The following is a 25615-nucleotide window of genomic DNA, read 5'->3' as shown; positions in this document are numbered from 1 at the left end:
TGTCCAAAGATACGTTTTCCCAGAAGGGAGGAAAGTGGGATTCTTTTATAGGGGATTATGGAATTCTCATGCATGTAGTTGGGGCAAGTGGGCAAGGAGATTTCTAAAGAATCCAAGCAGTTTTTCAAGGAATTGGTTTTGAGCATGCACAGTCCCTGGTCATGCTAGAACATGCTAGAATGTAGAACATTTCTGCATATATCATGTTCAGAAAATGGCATTTAAATCTCACCCGAGGTGTAGAATTTACTATATGAGCAAAGGTAAAGTAAGGTCAGGGTTGAGTGCTTAGTGCACAGGCTCCGGGAAGGGGACTTCCCTGGTTACGGCAAGGCAGAAACTTAAGGTTAGCATTGAGATGAGTTCTTGCTTTGTCATTGGCTCAGGACTTTGTGGTTCATCGCAGGGTGAGAGGTGATGGCTGCAGGAGCTGCCGTTTTTAGCAGCTTAGCTTCTTTGCAGTTATATTTTTCTGAAAGTAAGCACAACCCAAGCAAAGACAGAAGTTAGAAGTTTTAATGAGCAACCCTCTGGGTCAGACTTCATCCTGGTGACACTACCACCACCCACCACTGTCATCTGTTTTCACTCTCCTAGTCTGCACCAAACTGCTCCTTGTTCCTACACTTGGTCCTGAGCTGCCTGTGTCTCTGCGCCTTTCCTCCTGTGGGTTCTACCTGGAATTTCCTTTTCTCCTTCTCTACCGATAGGATTACCACTTGCCTTGAAGGCCATCAGATATGAATTTCACCATGAAGCTATCTTTAATCTGCTAAATTGATGTTGACTGATTCTTTCTCTGAGCTCCTGAGATCTGTTTTCAGACCTCTGGTATCCTTTATCAGGGTCTGCACATTTCTCCATTTAAGTTAGCTCCTAGAGGGCAGGGACCCTTCAATTGCTCATTTTATCTCCTGTGTTATCATGCTCAATGTGAATTTTAATATACTTTATTCACAAATTATTGAATGGGTCTCCTCTTGTTTTAGAAGTATGAAATAAAATGTTCAGTTTTTTGGCAAATATTATTTGTAGATACTTAATAAATATTTGCTGAATAAATAGTAAATGAATGGCCTGGTATTTTGATATTAGATGCAAGCATGGTAAAAGAGTCCCTGAATTGGACATTGATGTTGATACATTTGTATGACTTTGTGTATGTTGACACACTTTATTTTATTTTATTTCAGTTTTTTTTTTAATTAGAGAAGTTGTGGGTTTATAGAACAATCATGCATAAAATACAAGATTCCCGTACACCTCCCCACCAACAACACCTTGCACTGGTGTGGAGCATTAGTTACAATTGATGATAGCGCATTTTTATAACTGCATTATTAACTAAAGTCCATGGTTTAACTTAAGGTTCACTGTTTCTGTAGTGTAGTTCCATGGATTTTTTTTTGAAATTTTAATTCAGTTACCACATATACAATCTAACATTTCCCCTTTTAATCATATTCAGACATATATTTCAGTGCTGATAGTTGCATTCACAATGTTGTGCTACCATCACCACCATCCATGACCAAAACATTTCCATCGTTCCAAATAGGAACCTGTGTATGTTAAGCCTTAACTTCCCTTTCCCTATCTCCACCCCATCCCCTGGTAACCCATATTCTAAATTTTGACTGTACGAATTTGCTTATTCTAATTGTTTTAAATCAGTGATATCATACCATATTTGTCCTTTTGTGTCTGGCTTATTTCATTCAACATTCATCCATGTTGATGCATGTATCAAAATTTCATTCCTTTATACAACTGAATAATATTCCATTACATTTTATTTATCCATTCATTGGGTTGATGGACACTTGAGTTATTTTCATCTTTTGGTAATTGTGAATAAAGCCACTATGAACATAGGTATGCAAATATCTATTCCAGGCCCTACTTTCAGTCCTTTGGGGTACATATCTAGTAGTATCTAGTAGCGCGATTGCCAGGTCATATGATAGTTCCATACTTAGCTTTCTGAAGACCTGCCAAACTGTCTGCCACAATGGCTGCACTATTTTACATTGCCTCCAGCAATGAATGAGTGTCCCTATTTCTCTGCATCCTGTTCAACACTTGTTATTTTCCATTTTTTTAAATAGCAGCGATTCTAATGATTGTTAAATGGTATCTCAGTGTAGTTTCGATTTGCATTTCCCTGATAGCTAATAATGTTGAACATTTTTTCATGTGCTTTCTGGCCATGAATATCTTCTTTGGAGAGATGTCTTTCAAGTCTTTTGTTCGTATTTTAATTGGGTTGTTTGTCTTTTTGTTGAAAGTTGAAGGATTTCTTTATGTATTCTGGAGATTAAATCTTTATTGGATATGTGGCTTCCAAATACTTTCTCCCATTGTGTAGGTTGTTTTACTTTCACAATGAAATCTTTTGAGTTGCAAAAGTGTTTGATTTTGATGAGGCCCCATTTATGTATTTTTTTCTTTTGTTGCCTATGCTTTGGGTGTCAAGTCTAAGAACTCATTGGCTAACATAAGGTCCTGAAGATGCTTCCCTAGGTTTTCTTCTAGGAGTTTGGTCATTCTACCACTTATATTAAGCTCTTTCATCCATTTTGAGTTGATTTTTGTATACAGTTTTAGATAGGCATCCTCCCCCTCCCCCTCCCCCTCCTCCTCCCCCTCCCCTCCTCCTCCTCTTCCTCCTCCTCCTTCTCCTTCTTTTGAACCAATTATCCCAGCACCATGTGTTGAAAAGACTATTCTTTCCCCCACTGTAGTTTAGTCAAAAATTACTTCTCCATAAATGCGAGGGTTTATTTCTGAACTCTCAATTCTATTCCATTGGTCTATAGTCTGTCCTAGTGTCAGTACCATGCTGATTTTGATTACTGTGACTTTGTAATAAGTTTTAAGACCAGAAAGTGGGAGTCCTCCAACTTCATTCTCCTTTTTCAAAATGGCTTTAGCTATTTAGGGCCCCTTACCCTTCCATATAAATTTGACGATTGGCTTTTCCATTTCTACAAAGAAGGTTGTTAGAATTTTGATTGGGATTGCATTAAATCTATAAATTGCTTTAGGTAGTAATGACATCTTAATGATATGTAGTCTTCCAATCCATAAACATGAATGCCCTTCTATTTATTTAAGTCTTTTAAAATTTCTTTTAGCAATATTTTGTAGCTTTCTTTGTACAAGTCCTTTACATCCTTGGTTAGATTTATTCCTAGATATTTGATTCTTTTAGTTGCTATTGTGAATGGATTTTTTTTCCTGATTTCTTCTTCTAACTCTTCATTGCTTGTGTATAGAAACACTACTAATTTGGGGGTGTTGATCTTATACTAAACCACTTTGCTGAATTCATTTAATAGATATAGGAGTTTGTTGCAGTTTTTTCAGGATTTTCTGTATATAGGATCATATCATCTGCCAATAGGGAAAATTTTACTTTTCCCTTTCCAGTTTGGATGCCTTTTATTTCTTTTTCTTGCCTAATTGTTCCAGCAATTACAGTGGTAACAGTGAGCATTCTTATCTTGTTCCTGATCTTACATTGTGGAAGTTTCCTTCTATTTCTAGTGTTATAAATGTTTTGATCAAGAAAGGGTGTTATATTTTGTCAGATGCCTTTTCTGCATTGAGATGATCATGTTGGTTTTTTCTGCCGTTCTGTTAAAGTGATGTATTAGATTAACTGACTTTCTTATGTTGGACCCTCTTTGCATACCAGGGATGAATCCCACTTGATCTTGGGGTATAATTCTTTTAATATGCTGTTGGATTTGATTTGCCAGTATTTTGTTGAGGATTTTTACATCTATATTCATAAGAGATATTGGTCTGTAGTTTTCTTGCGGTATGTTTAGCCGGCTTTGGTATGTGGGTGATATTGGACTCCTAGAATGAGTTAGGGAGTGTTCCCTCCTCTTCAGTTTTTTGGAAGAGTTTGAGCAGAATTGGAGTTAAGTCTTCATGGAATGACTGGGAGAATACTCCTGTGAAGCCATCTGGTCCTGGGCTTTTCATTGTTGGGAGGATTTTGATTACTGATTCGATTTCTTTACTAGTAATTGGTTTGTTGAGATCTTTTATTTCTTCTTGAGTCAATGTAGGTAGTTTGTGTGTTTCTGATAATTTGTCCATTTCATCTAGGCTATCTAATTTACTGGCATACAGTAGTTTATAGTATCTTCTTATAGTCCCTTTTATTTCAGCGGGGTTGGTAATAATGTCACCGTTTTCATTTCTGATTCGTGTTATTTGTATCCTCTCTCTTTTCTTCTTTGTCACTCTGGCTAAAGGTTTGTCAACTTTACTGATCTTTTCAAAGAACCAACTTTTGGTTTTATTGATTCTTTCTATTGCTTTTTGTTTGTTTGTTTTCTATTTCAGTTATCTCAGCTTTAATATTTGTTATTTCTTTTCTTCTGCTTGCTTTGGGTTTAGTTTGCTCTTCTTTTTCTAGTTCTTCCAGTTTTTTTGTTTTGTTTTGTTTTGTCCTTATGTGTCTGATTTATTTCACTCAATATAGTGCCCTTAAGGTTTCTTCATCAACCCGTTTTTTTTTTAAGACGGTTTTGTTCTCCCACCATACTTTCCGTCCTAAGTAAACAATCAGTGGTTCCCTGTATACATGTATTTATGTATTCACCACCATCACCACTATCTATATAAGGACATCTCCATTTTTTTCCATAAAGAAGGAGGAAGAGTCAAAGAACGGAGGGAGACAAAAGAAAAAGTAAAAGAAAGAAAAAAAAATGACAGCTAAAAAGCAACAAAAAGAAAGATAGAATTAAACTAAAGTAGAATAAAAGAGTCAGACAACATTACCAATGCCAAGAGTCCCATACCCCTCCCTTATTTCCCCTCTTATATGCATTTAGCTTTGGTATATTGCCTTTGTTACTTAACGGAAGCATAATACAATGTTTCTGTTAACTATAGTCTCTAGTTTGCGTTGATTTCTTTTCCCCAATATCACCCTATCTTTAACACCTTGCAAGTTTGACATTTATTTGTTCTCCCTCATGTAAAAACATATTTGTATATTTTATCACAATTGTTGAGCACCCTAGGTTTCACTGAGTTATACAGTCCCAGTCTTTATCTTTCCTCTTTTCTTCTGGTGTCCCACATGATCCTAACCTTCCTCTTTCAACCATATTCATAGTTATCTTTGTTCAATATACTTATATTGCTGTGCTACCATCACCCAAAATTGTGTTCCAAACCTCTCACTCCTGTCTTTTCTTATCTGTCTGTAATGCTCCCTTTAGTATTTCCTGTAGTGCAGGCATCTTGTTCACAAACTCTCTGACTGTCTGTCTGTCAGAGAATATTTTAAACTCTCCCTCATATTTGAGGGACAGTTTTGCTGGATGTAGGATTCTTGGTTGATGGTTTTTCTCTTTCAATATCTTAAATATATCACACCACTTCCTTCTTGCTTCCATGGTTTCTACTGAGAAATCCACACATAGTCTTATCAAGCTTCCTTTGTATGTGACGGATTGCTTTTCTCTTGCTGCTTTCAGGATTCACTCTTTGTCTTTGATGTTTGATAATCTGATTATTAAGTATCTTGGCATAGGTCTATTTAGATTTATTCTGTTTGGGGTACACTGTGCTTCTTCGATCTGTAATTTTATGTCTTTCATAAGAGATGGGAAACTTTCATCAATTATGTCCTCTATTATTGTTTCTGCCCCTTTCCCTTCTTTTCTCCTTCTGGGACACCCACGACACATACATTCATGTGCTTCATGTTGTCATTCCATTCCCTGAGATGTTTCTTGTATTTTTCCATTCTTTTCCCTATCTGTTCTTTTGTGTGTAGGATTTCAGGTGTCTTGTTCTCCAGTTCCTGAGTGGTTTCTTCTGCCTCTTGAGATCTGCTGTTGTATGTCTACCCTGCATTTTTCATCTCTTGTGTTGTGCCTTTTGTTTCCATAGATTCTGCCAGTTGTTTTTTCAAACTTTTGATTTCTACCTTATGTTCGCCCAGTGTTTTCTTTATAGCCTTTATCTCTTCTGCCATATCTTCCCTGAACTCATTGATTTGGTTTTTGATTTGATTTAGCATATTTCTTTGAAAATCTTTAATAGATTGTTTCATTAAAATGAAACAGTATCTCAACTGTATCTTGATTGAGGTGTAAGTTTGTTCCTTTGACTGAGCCATATCTTCGTTTTTCCTAGTATAGGTTGTAGTTTTCTGTTGTCTAGGCATCTGATTTCTTTGGTTAGCCCAATCAGATTTTCCCAGACCAGAAAGGGTTCAGATCTCAGAATGGGGTTATATTCAGTTTCAAGTCTCCCTGCTGGTGTGTCTTAGAGATTGACAGACTTTCCTTTGGGGTCTCTAGCTGCTGTGCTTTCCCTAACCTGCCCAGCATGTGGTGCCTATCAGCCTGTTGCTCCCAACTGGTATAAGGAGGTGTGGCCCTTTAGTTTCTGTTTTGGCTGTTTTCCCCCCAGGCTCTGGGGTCTGGTTCTGAAGGGAAGACTGGTAGTAGAGCTGTGCCCCACCTCCTTCCTCTTAGGGAAGATACACCCCCTAAGGACTTATCATCTGCATTTGAATAGCTCCTTTGTCTCTCTGACACTGTTATCTCCACCCCTGTCTGGGTCAGAACACAGCAAACTGAAAATGGCTGAGGCTTTCTCCACTGAGCCCCTCAGGTTGAGAGAGAGAAAGGGACAGAAAGCCCATTTTCAGGCCAGTCCACAGCCCCCTAGTTTCACCCATAGGCCAGAGGTAACACCTGATCTTCTGGGCTCCCCCTCCCAGGACAGAGGAGTGTTCTTGTTCTTTAAGGTCAGTCATCACTAAAAGCCTCTGTCTGCTTATTGGAGATTTGTAGCTTGTATTCAGCAGTCCACATTTGTTAATTAAACCTCCAGTCAGAGCTAGGTTGAGCTATATTCATTGCTTCAGGAATGCTGCTTTCTACCACAGCAAGGTTTTGCAGCTCAGCCTGCCATGGGGGGAGGGGGCTCCTGGCGTGGTTCCACAGTTTCTACTTATAGATTTTATGCTGCAATCTCAGGCTTTCCTCCCAATCCAGGTTGGTGTATGATGAGTGGACAGTCACAGTTGTCCCCCAGCAGTTATTCCAAATTTGTTACTAGTTGTTCCTGGTTGTTTATTAGTTGCTCCAGGGGATTACTCCACTCCTCTCTATGCCACCCTCTGTGGTTCTTCCAGTTTTGAGCTTAGGTCTCTGATTTGAAGTCTTTCCTCTTTTTTAATGTCAGCATTTAGATATAAATTTCCCTCTCAGCACTGCCTTTACTGAATCCCATAAGTTTTGGTATTTGGATTTTTATTATCATTCACCTCAAGATATTTTCTAATTTCCCTTGTGATTTCCTCTTTAAGTCTGTGGCTGATTAACAGAATATTGTTTAATTTCAAAATATTTGCAAATTTTCTATTTTTTCCTCTGTTATTGATTTTTAGCTTCATTCATTGTAGTCAGAGAATGTACATTATATGATTTCAATATTTCTGAATTTATTGTGATTTGTTTTGTAACAACATATAGTCTATCTTGGAGAATGATCCATGTCCACATGAGAAGAATGTGTATTCTATTTTTGTTGGGTGCAGTGTTTTATATATATGTACATGTCTGTTATGTCTAGTTGGTTTAGTGTATCATTTAAGTCCTGTACTTCCTTACTTACAACTACACGTTCTATCCATTATTGAAAGTGGTATGTTAAAGTCTCCTACTGTTAAGGTAGAACTGTTAATTTCTCCGTTCAAATCCATTAATATTTGCTTCCCATATTTTGGGGCTCTGCTTTAGGTGCTTATATATTTATAATTATTATGTCTTCCTGTTGAATTGTCCCATTTATCAGAATATAATCATCATCTTTGTACCTCGTATCTGCTTTTTACTTAAAGTCTATTTTATTCAATATTAGTATAGCCACCCCAGCTCTCTTTTGGTTATTACTTGCATGGTACACTTTTTTTTTTCCCCCATTCTTTCACCCTCAACCTTCTTGTGTATTTGAATTTAAGGTGAGTATGTTTCAGACAGCATATAGTTGGGTCATTTTTTTTTTATCCACTCCGCCAATCTCTGCCATTTGACTGGAGGGTTTAACCATTTACATTTGAAGTCACTACTGATAAAGTGACTACTTCAGCCATTTTGCTATTTAGCCTTTGTAAGTTTTATACTTTTTTGTCCCTTGCTTCTGTTAATGCCTACTTTTATTTTTATTTGTTTTATTATATGTGTATTGTACCTTACTGAGTGCTTTCTGACTTCTACCTGGATGTATTTTTCATCTATTTTCCTTGAATTTTTCATGGAATTAAAATTTAGCATCCTAAATATTTAATATTCATATTTCATTTTATGGCAACATGTACTTTTCCTGTATCCCTGTGTCCCCATCTCATTTTTTTGTACTTGTTATCACTTATATCTTTGTACATGGTATGTCCAAAAAACCTAGATTTATCACTACTTTCTATGTATTTGCATTTTAGCATCTGTAGGAAGTAAGAACTGGAGTTACATACCAAACAATACACTACCATAATACTGGCATTATAATTACCCAAATGGTTACCTTTTCCACAGGTCTTTATTTCTTTATGCCACTTTGAACTGCCATCTAGTGTCCATTCCTTTCAGTCTGAAGAACCCCTTTAGCATTGCTTGTAGGGTAGATCTAGTGGTGATGAATTCCCTCAGCTTCTGTTTATCTGAGAATGTCTCAATCTCGCCCTCATTTTTGAAAGAGAGTCTCACTGATTATAAAATTCTTGACTGGCAGTTGTTTTCTTTCAGCACTTCAAGTATTTCAATCCAGTGCTTTCTTGCCTCCATGGTTTCAGTTGAGAATTTGGCATTCAATGTATGTAGCATGTTGCTATTCTCTTGCAGTTCTCAGAGCTCTCTCCTTGTTCTTTGCATTTGATAATATAATCAATATATGACAGGGTGTATTTTTCTTCATTTATCCTTTTGGAGTTTCTGAGCTTCTTGGATGTACATATTCTTGTCCTTTGCTATGTTTGGGAAGTTATCTGGCATTATTTCTTTCACTATTTCTTCTGCCCCTTTCTCTTTTCTTGTCCTCTGAGACTCCTATAATGCATGTGTTTGTATGCTTGTAGGTGTTCCAGAGCTCCCTTAGGCTATTTTTGCTTTTAATAATTCTTTTTTCTTTCTGCTCTTCAGCCTGACTCATTTCAAGTGTCTTGTCTTCTAATTCACTGAATCTTTCTTCTACTAGCTCCAATCTGCTCTTGAAACTCCTGGGAATTTTTCATATTAGTTATTGTGATCTTCAACTCCAGTAGTTCCATTTGGTTCCTTTTTAAAATTTCTACCTCTTTACTTAGATTCTCAAATTTCTCATTCATTATTTTCCTGATATCCTTTAGTTATTTTTCTGTATTTTTCATCATATATTTACTTCATTTTTAGCTTGATGTTGTGTTAAGTATTTAGCTTCATTGATTTGGGCTGCTAAATAAGGAGCTCATTCTCCCTTGTCTGGGTGATTTAAGAGCACAATTCGTCGATGAGCATCTCCTGTTTTTCCTTTACTGGCAGTGGGGCTTGCACCTGGTATTAACACTGCTTCCTGTTTTGTCATTTTGAGCTCAAACCCACCTCTGTAATAGCCACCACTGAAGGCAGATTTTGGAAGACTCTGAAAAACTTGTTTTACTTAAGGATCCATATGCTTCATGGCTTACAAATCACAATGGCCTGCAAATCCTGCAGTTGCAATGGTCAGTTCAATTGCTACCCCCACTGTGCTGACCGTGGCTCCAGCCCAGCTCCCTGCCTCCAGTAGGAGTGCAGTTCATCCCAGCTCAGAAGCTGTGGTCTGCCAACCCATGCCTCTACCAGAAAGTGATGCACACACCTACAGCAGCCACTCCTTGAACATTCGTAAGATTACTTTTTAAAAGTCTTTGGCTGGTATGTCCTTATTCTCATCTTCTTTGTTGTCTTCTGTACTTTTATCCTCTTGCTTTGGCTGGACCATCATTTCCTGTTTCTTTGTCTTGCACTCTTTTGTTGCACACTGTACATTTTAATATTTTAAAATGTTAACTCTGGCATTTCTTCCCTGGGATGTCTGTTTCTTGGTTTTGTAATCAGCTGGTGATAAGCTTCAGCCCACCTATCAGGAAGGTCTGCCCAAAGACAAGGCAGGGTTTTCCCTCTCTTTCTGGGCCTCTGTGTTGCTCTGGGCTTTTGCTTGTTCATTGTTTTGGAGTTCCTCTATTTACAGAAGATTGCTTGTCCCCTCTGTTTCTCAGAAGACAGACTTCCTTCTGAGTGTTTGAAGCCAGTGGGCCTTTGTCCCAGACTGTCCACCTCTATAGTTTTTTCCACTCCTTTCATTGTCTCAGGCCTAAAGGGAAAATTCTGGGAGGAGGGACACCCCCAAGATGACTTTCCCAAGTCAGCCTTTCCAAGCCAAAACAGGGCCACAGATCCATGAGGTGGGCACAGACCAGCTCCAAAGTGCCCTGGGTAGGGGATCTGGAAGGGTGCCAAGAGCTTCTCTGATGGCTCCCCAAAGCTGAGCTGTCCTGGCCTATCTAGCAAGTGCAGCTTTTCAGCTAACTGTCCCCACAGCCCTGTGGTAACTCTGCACCTTTAAATCTCCACCACCTCCTCCCTGCTCTGGGGAGGGTTGAAATAGTGGCTGCTGCTGCCTTTGTCAGGGGCAGGTTGAAACAATAGCTGCCCTCAGAACTGGGTCCCCAGCAATCCAAATTTGCTAATCAAAAACCATGATCAGTGATTGGCCATGCCCACCCCTGGTCTTATGGAAGAGGATTTTTATGTCCTTTTCTATAACCAGTGAGCTAGCTAGGGACTGGACCCCACAGTGGCCTGCTGTGAGAGTGTGAGATGAGCACCAGGAGCTGCTGCTAGAGAGAACAATTTACTGTTCTTTACTGTAATTTATCAGCCTTTTCCTCCCACTCTTCCCTGGATGTTCCGTACAGTGTTCTTCTGGCCTCCAGAGTGTCAAAATAGTTTTTTCAGACACTTCCTTTTTAATAGCTGTTTTGGTGGAAGGATTGAGTCCTGGAGCTCCCTGCTCCACCATCTTCCCCAGAAGTCCTAATAAAGTTTGTGTATGTTGACACCATTTTAAGATGCTACCTTTTTGGGTTTTTTGCTTAAAAAACTCCAGAGACACTAGTATCTACATTAAAAACCTACAGTTTTTGTTCTGTAGTATCAGCACAGAGATGGTTAAAGCTCTAACATTTTTTAAACTTCTGAAACTCAACTTTAACACCATTGATAAATAAAAAAGACATTGATTACAATCAAATTATGCATTTGTTTAAAAAGGATCTAACAGAGTATTCCCTTATGTCAGATCAGGGCAAATCTTTACAATATTTATTGCCTTCTAAATAATATATCCTATATTTAGAGTACAATAACTCTCTGGGGTTGAAATAATAAACCACAGATAAGAGAAGCAGGTAGACAATAAAGATTCCAGCATAAAGCACTAAATGAAGACTATTAATTGCCAAATGACCCTGTAAAAAATGTCAGCAACCTCCTGCCTTTAATTTGACTACTCAGAGGGAGTTGGCAAGGGGAGCTGGCCCCATCATTGCAGTCTAATTTCCTCCATCCTTTATTCTGTAATAGGTGAATTGCTTCTTGCTCTCAAAGGGTATTTGAATTTCCAAAAAAAAAAAGGCCCAAAGGCTAGAGTCAGTTATTGCCTGGAGACATAAAAGTGTGATATGGTTTATGGAATTGGTGGCAGAGTGGCCATATGGCTCATTTATTCATTTGTACACTTATTTAATCAATAGATATTTTTTGCTCAACTTTTACTATCCCTCAGTCAGTGTTCTAAGGAGAGGATAAGCACCAAACCAAAAACAAAACAAAACAAAATCTCTTGTGCCTACATTCTAATGGGAGAAGACTAACAAACAAAAAACAAATATAAAATTTGTCAGATAGTAATAAGTAGTATGAAGAAATATGAAGCCAGTTAAAAGTGATATTGACAGAGAGTACTCTATGATATATGGTGGGTAGGGAAAGCTTTGCTAATAAGGTGATATTCGAGCAGAGACCCAAAAGAAGTGAGGGAGTAAGTAATGCAGATAGCTGGGGGAAGAGGTGGTTACTCTGAATTATTCTAGAGCCTTGCTTTACAAAGTATGGTTCATAAACCACCAGATAGACAATAACTGAGAGCTTGTTAGAAATGCAGAATCTCAGGCTCTAACTCAGGACTAAGTCAGCATCCACATTTTATCAAGATCCCTAGATGACTTCTATGCACATTAAAGTTTGAGATGCATTCCCCTAGAACACTTGGAGCCCCTGCAAAAATTCTCATTTGTCACTAGTGGGTTGGACTCCCTCTGCCTGGAACACATGACAAATTCACATGAGGCTACACCACCAGGTTTCTTTAATGGTTTCACCCAATGACTGCTCATATCTAGGGTTTTACTAGGGTTGGGTCAGGCTGCAGGGGATCTAAGAAGTTCACATGTCATTCAACTTCACTTTGCATATTCTTCCTCTCTAAATATAGACTATCAGTCAAACTCAAAAATTTTGCTGGAACTCCTCAGCTAATGAGATAATAAACCTCTTCAGGCTTCATTTCCTTTAATTATGGCCTCTCCTGGAAGTGAATTTAAAAAAAAAAATGAAGTGGGATGAAATAATATCAAACCCTATCCTGACATATGCCCCTATGGACCAAAAGAAAATCATTGATAGACACCCCTATAAAATTTTTTGAGTAACTTACTATGTTTTAAAGCATAATCTAATTTAATCTTTTTCTCTCCTTTTTAAATAGTAAGACTAATTTAAAAACGAGGGTACTTTTCAGCAAGAAGTGAAATGCTGATCTTATTCATAGTAACCACTATCAGAGCTTAAACCACAGGTGGGCACCATGGTACATTTCTCTGTGGGGTCAAAGAGTTGATGAAAGCTTTAGACGAATATGCAATTTACCTCCTAAAGAATATAGACACCTTCTGCAAGATATATTTCTTTCTCTAAATCAACATCTACATAGGTTTATACATATGAATGAGCAGCTGTGGCATCATAAATATCTTCTCAGTGCAAATAACTGCATCTTAAATGTCCAGGCAAGATTTGTAAAATACAGCTGTGGGACTTGGTCAGAAATTGCATCAGCATCATCAGGGAACATTTAATAAGAGCTATTTGAATGGAAAGCACTGTGTAAGACTCTGAACTAGGAAGAGAAGACCAGTGTTCTAGTGCCAATTCTGACTCTACTGTGTGATCTTGTGCTGGTAATTTCATCTTTGTGAATCTGTTCTCTCATCTATTAAAAGGGAGTTAGGATGGGTAAGATAATTTCAGAAAAACCCATCAATGTTATAAAATTCTAGATAAAAAACATGATCCACATGAATGCATAACCTAGTTAAGTTAATGCATTTTGTATAATTTAACTAGAATCATTAGAAATAGAAAGTAAGAGTTAGAAGAATCCTTCAAGATTATCTCGTCTAACTTCCTCATTTCACAGATAGGAAACTTAAGCAGTTCAGTATTTAAGTTTCCATAGCTCCTAAAGCTGAGGCTAGCTGAACAGCTAGTGGGTTGGTTAATTCTCTTAATTAATTAGGAGATCCCATGAGGGGGTCTGGCTTGAATAGCTAAGGGATATAATCCAATAAGATTATTATAATCAACTGGACATAAAGGGGGTAAAAAAAATTATCAGGGAGTCTCAGGGCTTTTTCATGTATACAGCTTTACTTTCATTTCTAGCTTGTGGTTCATTGCTGTTGTTTACACATCACCATTGTATGATATATACATGAGAACTATAAAAGTGTAAGCAATTATTGTTAATTTAAAACAAAATAACTACCAATCTGGAAATACTGATAATTGAATAAATATTTCACATATATTATGATTTTCTTCTTACCCATCCTAACTCCTTCCTGCAGCCCCCTACATCTAACCATCTATCAATCCCTCATCAATCAGATCTTCCTCAGAAATCTTCTGTATTGCTACATAATATTTCTCCAGATGTGTTACACAAATTCTATTTTAATTTAATTAATCTGGTTGGAATATTAAAACTTTTACAGAAAAATTAAGAAGGAACCCTAAAGAAAACTTCATATGACTCTAGAATTTTTATTGCTTAGCCATGTCTCTCTCTACAAACCTCTCTAACACACATACATAGTTCACTAACAGATACTGTCCCCTCCTGCAACTATAATTCTCCGAGGATGTCCCCTCACTCAATGTATCCTTATACTAGCCTTCTCTTAGTTGCTTTTATTTCATCCCCAACATCCATTACCAAAGAATGTGACTGAAAAGAGGATTCCTGCAAAGAGTCTACAGATTCATTCCCTCCAGATATCTTAATGATTAATGATGCTACATCCCTTTCCCCACCCCAAGCCCCAGTCTGGACCCAGGATAATGTAATGAAGACAAAAGTAGGTCTCATTTCCTGACTCTTAGAAACCATTCTTGGCCTCATTATGTATCCTGGCAATGTAACATCTCAAACTTATATCGAAAAGGTTAAAATATTTACAAAGCTGACTATAGGTTATGCCCCCTCTCAGTATACTATCCTTCTTCCCATCACTGTATCAACAACCCTCACCCCATAATTCAGAAATATTTTCTTTGAAGGTTTCATCTTACAATTTTTATATTATTTTGGGGGGTTCTTGGCATGTAGTAAATGAAACACTCATTCATGAATATAGGTAGAGTCTAAATAAATCCTTGAGTAGAGATATCTTGACATCAAGGGGATCTCTTAAATCCATACCAGGCATTATCAACACTCAGATCAAATATGTGGAAATAATAGGTCCTCATCCTATTCTTGACTATACAAGTATTACAAAATTATCACAAATCCTCACTAGATAACCCTTCCATTGAGAAGGAATTTCAGGATGTTAGAGAACTGTAAAAGAATTTTCCAGAGAACAGCAAAAGGGGAACACAAACCAAGGCAGATTTAAAATACCTTAATACTAACTTCACTCCATGTTCTGAGTGCCCAGCATAATTTTCTCCACATCTGTTTGAACATCCACCTGTTTAAGCCAGTCTTCAAAATTAATAATGAACAATGAGGCATTTTTGTTCTGTCCCTCACTCTGCAGCCAATGTTTTCTTGATCACTCCCAAGCCACAACACATTTCTGTACATTGGTAGCCTCCTTTGTTAATTAAGGTGGTGAGAGAGATGATTTTTAAGGTTCTTTCCAGCCAAAATTCTGTGCAATTTAGTTTACTGTGTTCTAATTAAATCTTTCTTGTCTTTAAAGAACAGTTATTGCAAGGAGGTAATTTCTGAATGTTCCCTTTTTTACTCCACAAATTTTAAACAAATGGGTATTCTGCTTTCATGCTCTCATGGGTGGGGAGATATCTATATCTGTGTGAATTGCTCTTTCTGTATACAGAATTTGAACCCTTCAATATCAGTTTTAAGTTTACTTCAAGTAGAAACACACATTGCTTGCTGTGGCTTTCAAGATTAACACCTTTTTGGAAATGGTCTTATTTATAGACACTGTAGCTTTAATAGACATTGTAGATATTGTAGCTTACATATTTCCAGTTTATTAAATTAAATAGTATTTGCTAAGCTGGAACATAAATTCATTGAGGCTGAAAGGGCATAATATGAAAAAATCAATTTCAGGAAAATCAAGAATTCAGAAAGCTGAAACAGTGGCGATGTCTTGAATTCTCAGAGTCACAAGTAGAAGCAGCTTTATGGCAGAAAATCAAACCCAGGAAATAAAAATGAATAAATTTTTAATTTTTTTTAGTGGATTCCTAATCCCAAAAAGATTCCTGGGAGACTCACTGACTAAGTCAATAAAAGACTGCACTATAAAAAAACTGCACTTTGGTTCAAGATTACCTTCTCTTATTCCCTCTGTCAGTTTCCTCATATTCACATCCCTACCACTAAGGGTAATTTACTTTCTTAATAAAGAGTTGCTGACACATTGGGAAAATTAAGGTATGACAGAACAAAAATTCATTCACTCAGTCATCATTCAGGTAATAGTTATTAAATGTTTCTTATGAGGGAAATGCCCGGGACATTAGGACATTATTTAGTGAGCAAAAAGACATGGCCCCTTCCCTAATGGTCCTACGGTCAGCCAGCGGGAAAGACAGTGATGAGTTTAAAAAACTCAGTAGTGACTGGCTGCTCGGAAGAGCCGTCTTTGCATTGTTCCTGGTCCAGCTCCCGCCGAGGACACCGCAGCTTTGTCGCCAGGGTCCCCGAACTCGCGCTTTCTTTTTAATCCATTGCATGGGATCACCGTGTGCAGCACCGGGTCAGACGCCGCCGTGGATGCCAACCCGAAGTCACCACCAAGGACTTAAAGGAGAAGAAGGAAGCTGTGGAGGAGGCGGAGAACGGGAGAGACGCTCCTCCTAATGGCGATGCTAACGAGGAGAATGGGGACCGGGAGGCTGCGATGAGGTAGAGGAGGAAGAGGAAGGTGGGGAGGAGGAGGAGGAGGAAGAAGAAAGAGATGGTGAGGAAGAGGATGGAGATGACTATGAGGAGGCTGAGGCAGCTATGGGCAAACGAGCAGCTGAAAATGAAGAAGATGGTGGGGACACCAAGCAGCAGAAGACAGATAAGTATAACTAGACAGCAAAAAAGGAAACGTTAAACTTAAATTTAAATAAAGGCCTCTGTGACCAATTCACTCTCCATTTCCGGTCTCAGAATCTTTACATGGTCTCTTTCAAGATATGGTTCAAATTCCAGCTCTGCTGTCATCTGCTATGTATACTTGGTCAAATTATTTCACTTCTCTAAATCTAATTCCTCATCTATACAATGGGGATTAACATCTATCTCACAGGGTGGCTTTGAGAATTAATTGAAGCAAAGCATGTAAAATGCTAACAAAGTTCCTGACACATAATACAGGCTTTAGTAAGTGATAACTGTCAGGATTATGGTAATTTACATAAACACCAGAAACCCTGTAATATGGTAGTAGAGAGAAAGATAAGCAGACCCAGAGTAGGGGAAAAACTTGGGGAAGCCCCTGGGTGATTATGGATACAAGCATTCGAGGGACTTTTTCAGGTAATAAAATTTATTTGGAGATAACCTCCTGTGGTAGGCTGGAACCCAACCCCACATACTCTGCAACCCCCAGAAAATATACTGTATCAAATCCCTAAAACCTTTGAATGCTACCTTATTTGGAAAAAGGATCTTTACAGATAAAATCAAGATAAGGATCTTGCAATGAGATCATCCAGGATTATCCATGTGCACCCTAAATCCACTGACAAGTCCTTATAAGAGACACACAGAGGAGAACAGACACACAGAGAAAGCAACGTGAAGATGGAGTGATGTGGCAACAACCCAAGGAATGCCAATAGCCTCCAGAAGATGGAATAGGCAAGGAAGGATTCTCCCTTAGAGCCATTGAGGGAGAGCAGCCCTTGATTTCAGACTTCTGGTCTCCAGAACTGTGAGAAAATGAATTTCTGTTGTTTTAAGCCACCAAGTTTGTGGTGCTGTTACAGCAACCCTAGGAAATTAGTTTCTTCCTGGGTATAAGGTGGTATGATCTGTCCTCTGAAGAGTCTAAAAGGCCAGTAAAGGAGTTGCAGGGGCAGAGGGTAGGGGGAGTGGGGAGGACACAACCTAGGCCCTGGCTGTAAGCTCAGGTAATTTTCCACTAACGTAAACTCTATCATGAGTATCAGGTTTTGTCTGTCTTGCTGAGTGCTGCGTCCACAGTGTCTAGAACGGTGCCTGGCACACAGTGGGTACTCATTTAACATTTCTGGAATGAATGAATAAGCTAAACAGATATCCATACCTTTCAGTTTCTTTTGAACTGTAAGTGATAGAACAAATTTATCCCCATTGAAATGCCTCTTGGGAATCATATTAAACTAGAATTACCAAAAGCTGCTTTTCAAGGCTGAAAAACATAGTCATTCTCTGAGAGTAGACTATGTGGTTACAAGATTGATTCTGATATTAGTACTGATCCTGTTGACAAAAGACAATGACAGTTTTAGCTGTACTTTGGTGCATGAAAGCAAAACATTAAGTAAACAAATAGACTTTTTCTACTGAAATTTAAAATGACTTTGTGTATATTTGTTGGTCTTGGGGACATTAAGTAAAGTATATTATTTACCATGAGTATAGGACTTTGCAGGTTACAAAGGGCTTTCACGTATGTTTCTAATCAGATCATCAGAACAAATCCAGCAGATGAATGGAAAATGAAGCTCAGTGAGGTTGTAACTTGCCTAAGTTCATGCAACTAGTAAGTGTGCTGATCTGAACTTACACTCAAATATTCCGATTCCATTTCCTCTGCTCTTTCTGCAGAATTGTACTCTTTTCTAACAATTTATCCGCAAGAATAGCTAATCAATCTCGAATTACCAGATTTTCTCTAAGTTTGGTAAATAAACATATTTGTAAAAAATTTGTTTATCCATTCATTGTTTGGTGGGTAAGTGTTTGATGGTATGTCATTTGAACTTTATTTTAAGATAATGTAATTACATGGGTTCACAAATTAAAGTAATATAAAAAGGTGTACATTTCTACTTATTTAATTGGGTGAGAAACTTATTTAAATAAAAGCTGTAACTAAGACTGTAGAGGAATGCAAGAAGTTCTTATTTGCAGTGTTTTAGAGGGAAAAAAAAGAATGTTTAACTTAAAGATGCTTAATAACCTGGAGAGTTTAAGGAATTAAAATGTGTCTATTATTTCCTAGTTGGTTTACCATTGACACCTGCTCCTTATCCCTTCAGATATTCTCCCGAATCAGAAGCAGTTTTATAAATATCAGATTTTCTTTCAATTTGACTATCATAATACCCAATGTACTGTTTAAATTGTCAAGAGATTACATATTCCAATAGAAACTTCTATGCAATTGTTCCTCATTAACTGGTAAGGTTTTCTAGAAATATTTGGGACACTTAATATCCTTTAAGGAGGTCATTAGAGTCTAAAGGGATTTAAAATCAAGGTTAAAGCCACCTGTTGAAGTGGAAATATGTGCAAGAGTTACCTAGTTTCATACAATAGACATCTTTATATGAAGATATTTATAAATCCTTCTTTATTATGCAATAGCCAATACATAATTCCTCTTTTGTTTAAGGTCGTTCTGAAGAAGATTCTTTATAAATGATTGATTCCTTAGTAATGTAATCACAACCTATTTTATCCAATTTTTCAAAAATGTATTTTCTTTTAAATATTTGAATTTTTTAAAAATAGGCATTACTCATTGTGGGAGTTATTTTTTCTAGTAAGCCAAAGAAGGAATAATAGACTTTTATTGCCAATTCCCAGCTGCCATATACTTAGCAATGAACAGCAGAAACACAAAGTGCATCCTAGAAGAAGCACAGTCATCTATAAAATTGTAGGTAAATAGCTTTGGGTTACTATTAGTGAGATACAATGAAAGTGGTGTGTCTGCACAATCATCCTCAAAACAAAGCTGATGCAGTCCAAAGAAGTGAAGATGTGAGGATTGTTTGGGGGGTGGGGTAGGCAGGAGTGTGGAGGACGTGCAGAGAAAATTGCTGAGGAAAATCAAATGTTTTCAACCTGGATAGTTCTATTCACATCTAGGAGCACATTTTCCCCTCTTTGCAGTAGATTCAAGAAGACACATTTTCAATAGTCTGCTGATAAATGAATAGTTAATCTCCTTGGAAGTAAAGAAAGTAGATTTTCTTGTTGATCTTTTGTTTGAACCTTTTGAGTCGATAATGGTGAAATATTAACTATAGGTAATTGTAGCTATTTTCTCTCAGCTGTTAAATTTCCCTCACACTATGGTTCCTCATTACAATTCTATACCTTGTCTTTCCTAACCATAGAACAAAATATAAAAATTTATAGAGAACTAATTCTACAGTACAAGCTATAAAGAAAATGCAGATATAATATCTGGATATAAAATATAATCTACTTTATTATATAAAGTGAGAGTTGACCTTTAGAAAGATATAAAGATGTACTTACTGAGCATTTACTATATACCAGGCCCAGTTTTCCTAAGTACTTTTCATTTAAACATATATATCCAAATGTATGTCTCCTCTCATAACCCCCTCCCCAACTACACCTCCCCTCATATCACACATTCTAATGACATCCAATTGCTTATTATTTCCCTAAGATGCCTGATGTTTCATCCTCTGTGTCTTAGCACTTATTACTGTACCTGCCAAGAACTCCCTTCTTCTACTTTTCTACTTGAAAAACTCTTTTTCTTTCAAAGAACAAGCTAGAGATCATCTCCTCCAGGAAACCTTCCCTGACTAGGCTGCCCTAGATTTTCTTGTTGATCTTTTATTTGAGCAATCCCCAGTAGTAAACCCTGCATCCTCTTGCTACCTCAGTGTCTTGTATTGTTTCATTTCTCTCTTGATCTTGTAATTAATGTAAACAAATATTTGTCTTCTCCCCAGACTTTGAGCTTCATGAGGGAAGAGGGTGACTATGGTAGGAAATCAATATTATCTTTAATGAATTGAAATAAATCAGTCAATCAACAAAGACTTGAGTGTCTGTGATTTTTTTTCAAGCCGTCATGAACATGTGTTGGACAATATGAAAAAGCTGACACTGGTCCTAAAAATAGTAAAGATAAATGGTAAATAATTGGGCAGAGGCAAAGAAGAGCCTCTGCTCTATCCATCGTGAATGGTCCACATATTAAGGAATGAATTAGGTTTAGGGACTCAAAAAATCATAAATGGTTGTGGAAAGAGCAAGTAGCAATTAATAATTATTACTATTATGGAGTACCTATTATATATAAATATTTATATATGTTAGGCCTTTTAATAGTCTCAGAGCACTGTAAACATTATCCCCATTATGCAGATAAGTAAGTAAAATCTCAGTGAAGTTACATGACAATTAAGTGGCAGAAGCAAAATTCCAGTAGCGGTCTGCCTGATTTTGTACCCATTTGCAGTATCGCCTCTCCAAGTGGGGCCAATAGCCAGATTTTATGCTACACCCTCTGTGTATCACCTATTTCCCCATTTCTTTGGAAAAGAGAAATAGGCTGTAGTTATACAACTATTATTGGTTTAAGTTCATGGATTTTTATAATACTGTCTCTTTAAAGCGTCATTAAACTTGTTATATGCATCATCTAAAATCTGCTGAGAGGTATAGAATTGTTTATTTACAAAAATTAAAAACACAATCAGGTTTATCTCATCTCATATACATCACTTTTCCTTATACATTAGCCTTTACTTTTCTCTTCTAAAATCCAAATTATTTATTAACTTGACGCTTATACACTTGATAGAATTTGAGCCACATTGTGCAGCTAAGCCCTGGGGCCTTAGAACTCCCGTTTGCGTGCTCTAAGAGAGCACTTTCCTTAAATCTGGCAAGAGTTTGCTTAATAAAATATACACCAGGTGTCTGAGCAATTGAAGGAGGAGAGTAGTGATTATGGTTTAAAACTGGATATGGAAAGAGTAGATTACCATTGAAGTGAGGATTTCTGTATGTCTTTTGGTTTAAATGGAACTGTGATTAGAAAGAGAAAAGAGACATCTGAAAAGGTCATGAAAAGAAAAATAGTAATAATTTTGAATTTCAACTAGAATGGATGAAATCTGGGGCATCACAAATGGAAATACTTTCTAGAGCTCTCTGCACAAAAACATCTAATGTAGAAGGCAATGAGAAGCTGTATGTAACCTCAGGGACAACATATTTGGTTGATAATTAATGAATTTTATGTGAATAAAATAACACCAAATGTATATAAAATATGTTGCTAAAGTAATGAACAGCCTGGCTTTAGGCAGCAGCCAAACAAAGGATTATATAAAAGGAAAAAAATATATACATTAGAATCAGAATAGAAAAAACCTAAGAAGGATGAGTTTCTGTTGTCAGTAAATATGTTATCTCTCAAGTTGCAAACCTGAGATTATGCTTTTAATGGGCTTAATTAATAAGCCACTGGAAAGAAAAAATTTGGAAAAACACAAGTCTTACTCCTTATGAAGACAGAGGGAAAGATGTTTGAGGACAGAGCAGAAGTCAAGAGTGCTTCTGCTACTTTCTAGCTGCATGACCTGGTGAAAGTTATTAGCCTCTCTAACCTACAGATTTCTTATCTGTAAAAAGGTGTTAATAATAACTACTTCGTAGGATTGATGAGTAAGTCATTATCATAATGCCCAGCTGGTAGGAAGTTCTCAAATGTTAGCTACTGAAATAATGCAAGCTAATGTTACAAAATACTTAATAAATTTCAGGCACCGTTCTTTATGCTGTTCATCCATTAATTTCTGAAATCCTTAAAACAAATCTATGAGGTCAGGGCTACTTTTACCCTAATTAGAGATGAAGAAAATGAGGCACAGAATGGCTAAAACTTGCCCAAGATCACACAGCAAGTAAGTGGGCGATGTAACCTCTTTCTGGCTCCAGCATCCCTGCCCTTAACCGTCATAGCATGTAACCTTCTCATAGTAAATTATAGCCTGTTTTAATTTCTTTATAGCATTTATTACTACATGTATTTATCTTATTTGTTTATTTGCTTATGGCTTGTACTTTCCCAGTAGAAAATAAACTCTCCTGACTGTGACTACCTTTTTTATTAGTATGTCTTCAGCAACTAAAATAGTGTCAGGCACAAAGGAGGTACTCAACAAAATTATTTATGGCATGTTAAATTGTAATTATATTTGCTGTTGCTAAAGAAGAATGTTGAGAAACTATAAACGATGAAATAATCAAATGGAAAATAAAAGGAAATATATGCAAGAAATTAAGATTCTTAAATATAATAATATGCAAAAATATTTCTAATGATGACTCAGAAGCACTCCCCAAAGTTAAAGAGTTTTCTTACAAGAGATAGCCTGGGAACCCTCAATTGTTGATAACAGAGTTAAAGACAGGCACAGTCTTTCTTTTTCCTCATTTTCCAAACTGATGAGAGGAAGGAACACAATGGAACCCAGCATTGCCATGAAGCACAAAGAAGGAATACCAAAACCAAAAAGGCTTAACTCATAATAAGAGAAAGTATTCAATGAAATACCCCAAGATTTATTTTAATATCCATATTGTTTATATGAAGAAAATACAATAATAGCGTTTTCCAATGTCATCCAATTACTGGGCAAAGCATAATGTCAAGGAGATAAAATGGATATTGTATGCTGCCAAGTCCTCTCAAGAACCATGAGGGCCTGCTTTTCATTTATCATCACATCTACATCCCAGGCAAACATACCCTACCACATCATTGCATTTATTTGAATAATAATTCTTATGCCTTTGCTTTCCATTGATAGGGTAAGGCAACAATTTCCTATCCCTATCCATATTAGGGAATGCCAGTCATACATTTGTCAAACCTCCCTTGTTCCAGCCTTTTGCTCTGCACTGGGAACAAAGTCAGAGCCCCCCATCTCAAAGGCAGAACAAGCCAAATCTATGTGACCACCATGTGTCCTTGAGGCATCTGTCTACATGCTGGATTCTACTCATGTATTTGGGAAATTCTAACCTCTCTGTTAGAACTTAAGGTGTGTTGCTAGTGTCAATTGCCAGAACCCAGAATTAGTCATTGATATTGGTCTGCTTTACACAAATGGACAGTTTGGTGATTTCTGTTAAATGCAAAGCCCAAATCAAGAGCCATTTTCCTAACAGGGTACAATACAAAATAATGGTGCAAGAGCCAACGTTTTTGTTTAGAATATATAACTAATACGAAATTTATAAAGATACGTCTTTCTTCTTTTCAAGACAGAAACTAATTTACAAAACAGATCTGCTGCCTTTAGGTGTTTCAATTAATTCCTCTAATTAACAGCAACTAAAAAGTGTTTTTGCTTTGATTCTGTATCCCATTAAGATGTTAATTTTCCATCCCAGGAGACTGAGAGAAAATGTGGGCATTTTAAAAATTGTTTTTAACACTTTGATAAAAAGAAATTAGGTTGACATGTAACTATGAGACATTCCCTTGGGCTTTAGGCTATATTTTTGTAACACTAGTGGGGGGAAAAAAAAAGAATAAAGAAAGTCAACACATTTCCCTGACATTAGCTCTCTCCAGCCAGAATCAAGTCTGGGGAGTTGGGGATGGAGAGAAGCGTCATTTTAATACTGTAATGGAATGTGCAGCAATGGGTAAAGTTCTGAATAGTCTTTCCAGAAACCTGGATCATGTCCAAAACAAATCCAAGCTGTGTGCTTTCTCTACTGCCAGCACCTAAAGGGGAGGCCTACTAGCCTAACTTCTGAGCACCTGAGAGCTGATTTTTGTCTGTCCTCAAGGCTGGGGCATCCTGCTGACATCTGGCCTCAAAGGGCCTATCATTGTAGGGGCTAAAATATTTACACAGCACCTGCTGGGTGAATAAAGAGGCATTTTAGTGAAACTGTCAGAGCACTGACTCTGGAGCCAGTCTCCCTGTGTTCAAATCCTAAATCTGTCACTTATTGCTCTGAGACCTTGGGGCAATTATTTAACCTCTTGGTGCCTCACTCTCCTCATTAGTAAATTGGAAATAATAATAGTAGCGACCTTATAGGATAGTTATGGGGATTAAATAAATGAAATTTGTAAAGCTCTTAGAATAGTGCCTTGCATAATTGAGTCCTAAATATTGATTGATGATAGACAGACAGACAGACAGTGACTGACATGAGACTCTCTATAGGAGCACTTATAATAATAAACATAGCAAGAAACCAACCATCAAAACACCATTATGCCCACAGATCTGCCATCCAACCTCACCACAAGGCTAGGTCAGTGAAATATGCTCTCTATCTCCTCCACATACCTTCGGAGGCAGCTGGCCTTTGTGATTTCCATTTTTCTTCAGCATCATCCATTGCTTTAATCTGATTTCAACTGGCTAGACATGTTCATTCATTCAGCAACCATACATTGAAAACCTACAATACATCAATGCTCTCTAAGGCTGGAACCACTGGATGGTATGGCAGGAAACCACCCCCCAAACACCATCACTCCCATCACCATCGTCTCTGCACACTGTGATTTTCCCAGCCCTGCACCTGTTCCAGGAGACCCAGTAGCGAATACTTGGTTACTTACATGCTTCCAGCCATGCAGTGGTACGCTCATGTTTGTAGATAAGCTGGTGTGAAGCATATTCCCATTCTTTTATAAATGACTTTTTCTTCCTAAACAACTCATCTACAGTAAGAATCCACCAATACAGTTTTCAAAGGCTCTTGCTCAGATACTTGGCTAGTGTTGTCTTTCTGTCCTGAAATATCTCAAGTTGTTCTGTACTTTTATAAATGGAACTACTTTATAAGGATATGGAGTCTGGCATGAAACAAACACCCAATATTTTTTAAATGAGTGATTAATATAAAAGTACTAGGAAGAACAAAAGACCCTGACTTTGACAGCAATATTGTACAGACTAATGAGATCTGACTAGAGAGAGATTTCAAAGATTTCAAAATAAGGAGTGGAATGTGGGGCTTGGAGCAATTAACCTTGAATCTAAAATGCAACTATTAT

General features: G+C 37.3%; 1 protein-coding gene and 1 pseudogene across 16 annotated transcripts in view; one reads left to right on the top strand and one right to left on the bottom strand.

Moving 5' to 3' along the window:
* DLG2 (discs large MAGUK scaffold protein 2) overlaps positions 1 to 25615 on the top strand; it is a 2332374-nt gene that overhangs the window by 2040715 nt on the left and 266044 nt on the right. The gene's annotated exons all lie outside the window — the stretch shown is intronic.
* On the bottom strand, positions 9409 to 24951 carry LOC119535864 (annotated as a pseudogene).

Source organism: Choloepus didactylus, chromosome 6 (genome assembly GCF_015220235.1).
Source record: "Choloepus didactylus isolate mChoDid1 chromosome 6, mChoDid1.pri, whole genome shotgun sequence".
Lineage (NCBI taxonomy): Eukaryota > Metazoa > Chordata > Mammalia > Pilosa > Megalonychidae > Choloepus > Choloepus didactylus.
The sequence above is the reverse complement of the archived record's forward strand: the minus strand, read 5'-3'. Positions and strand labels throughout refer to the sequence as shown.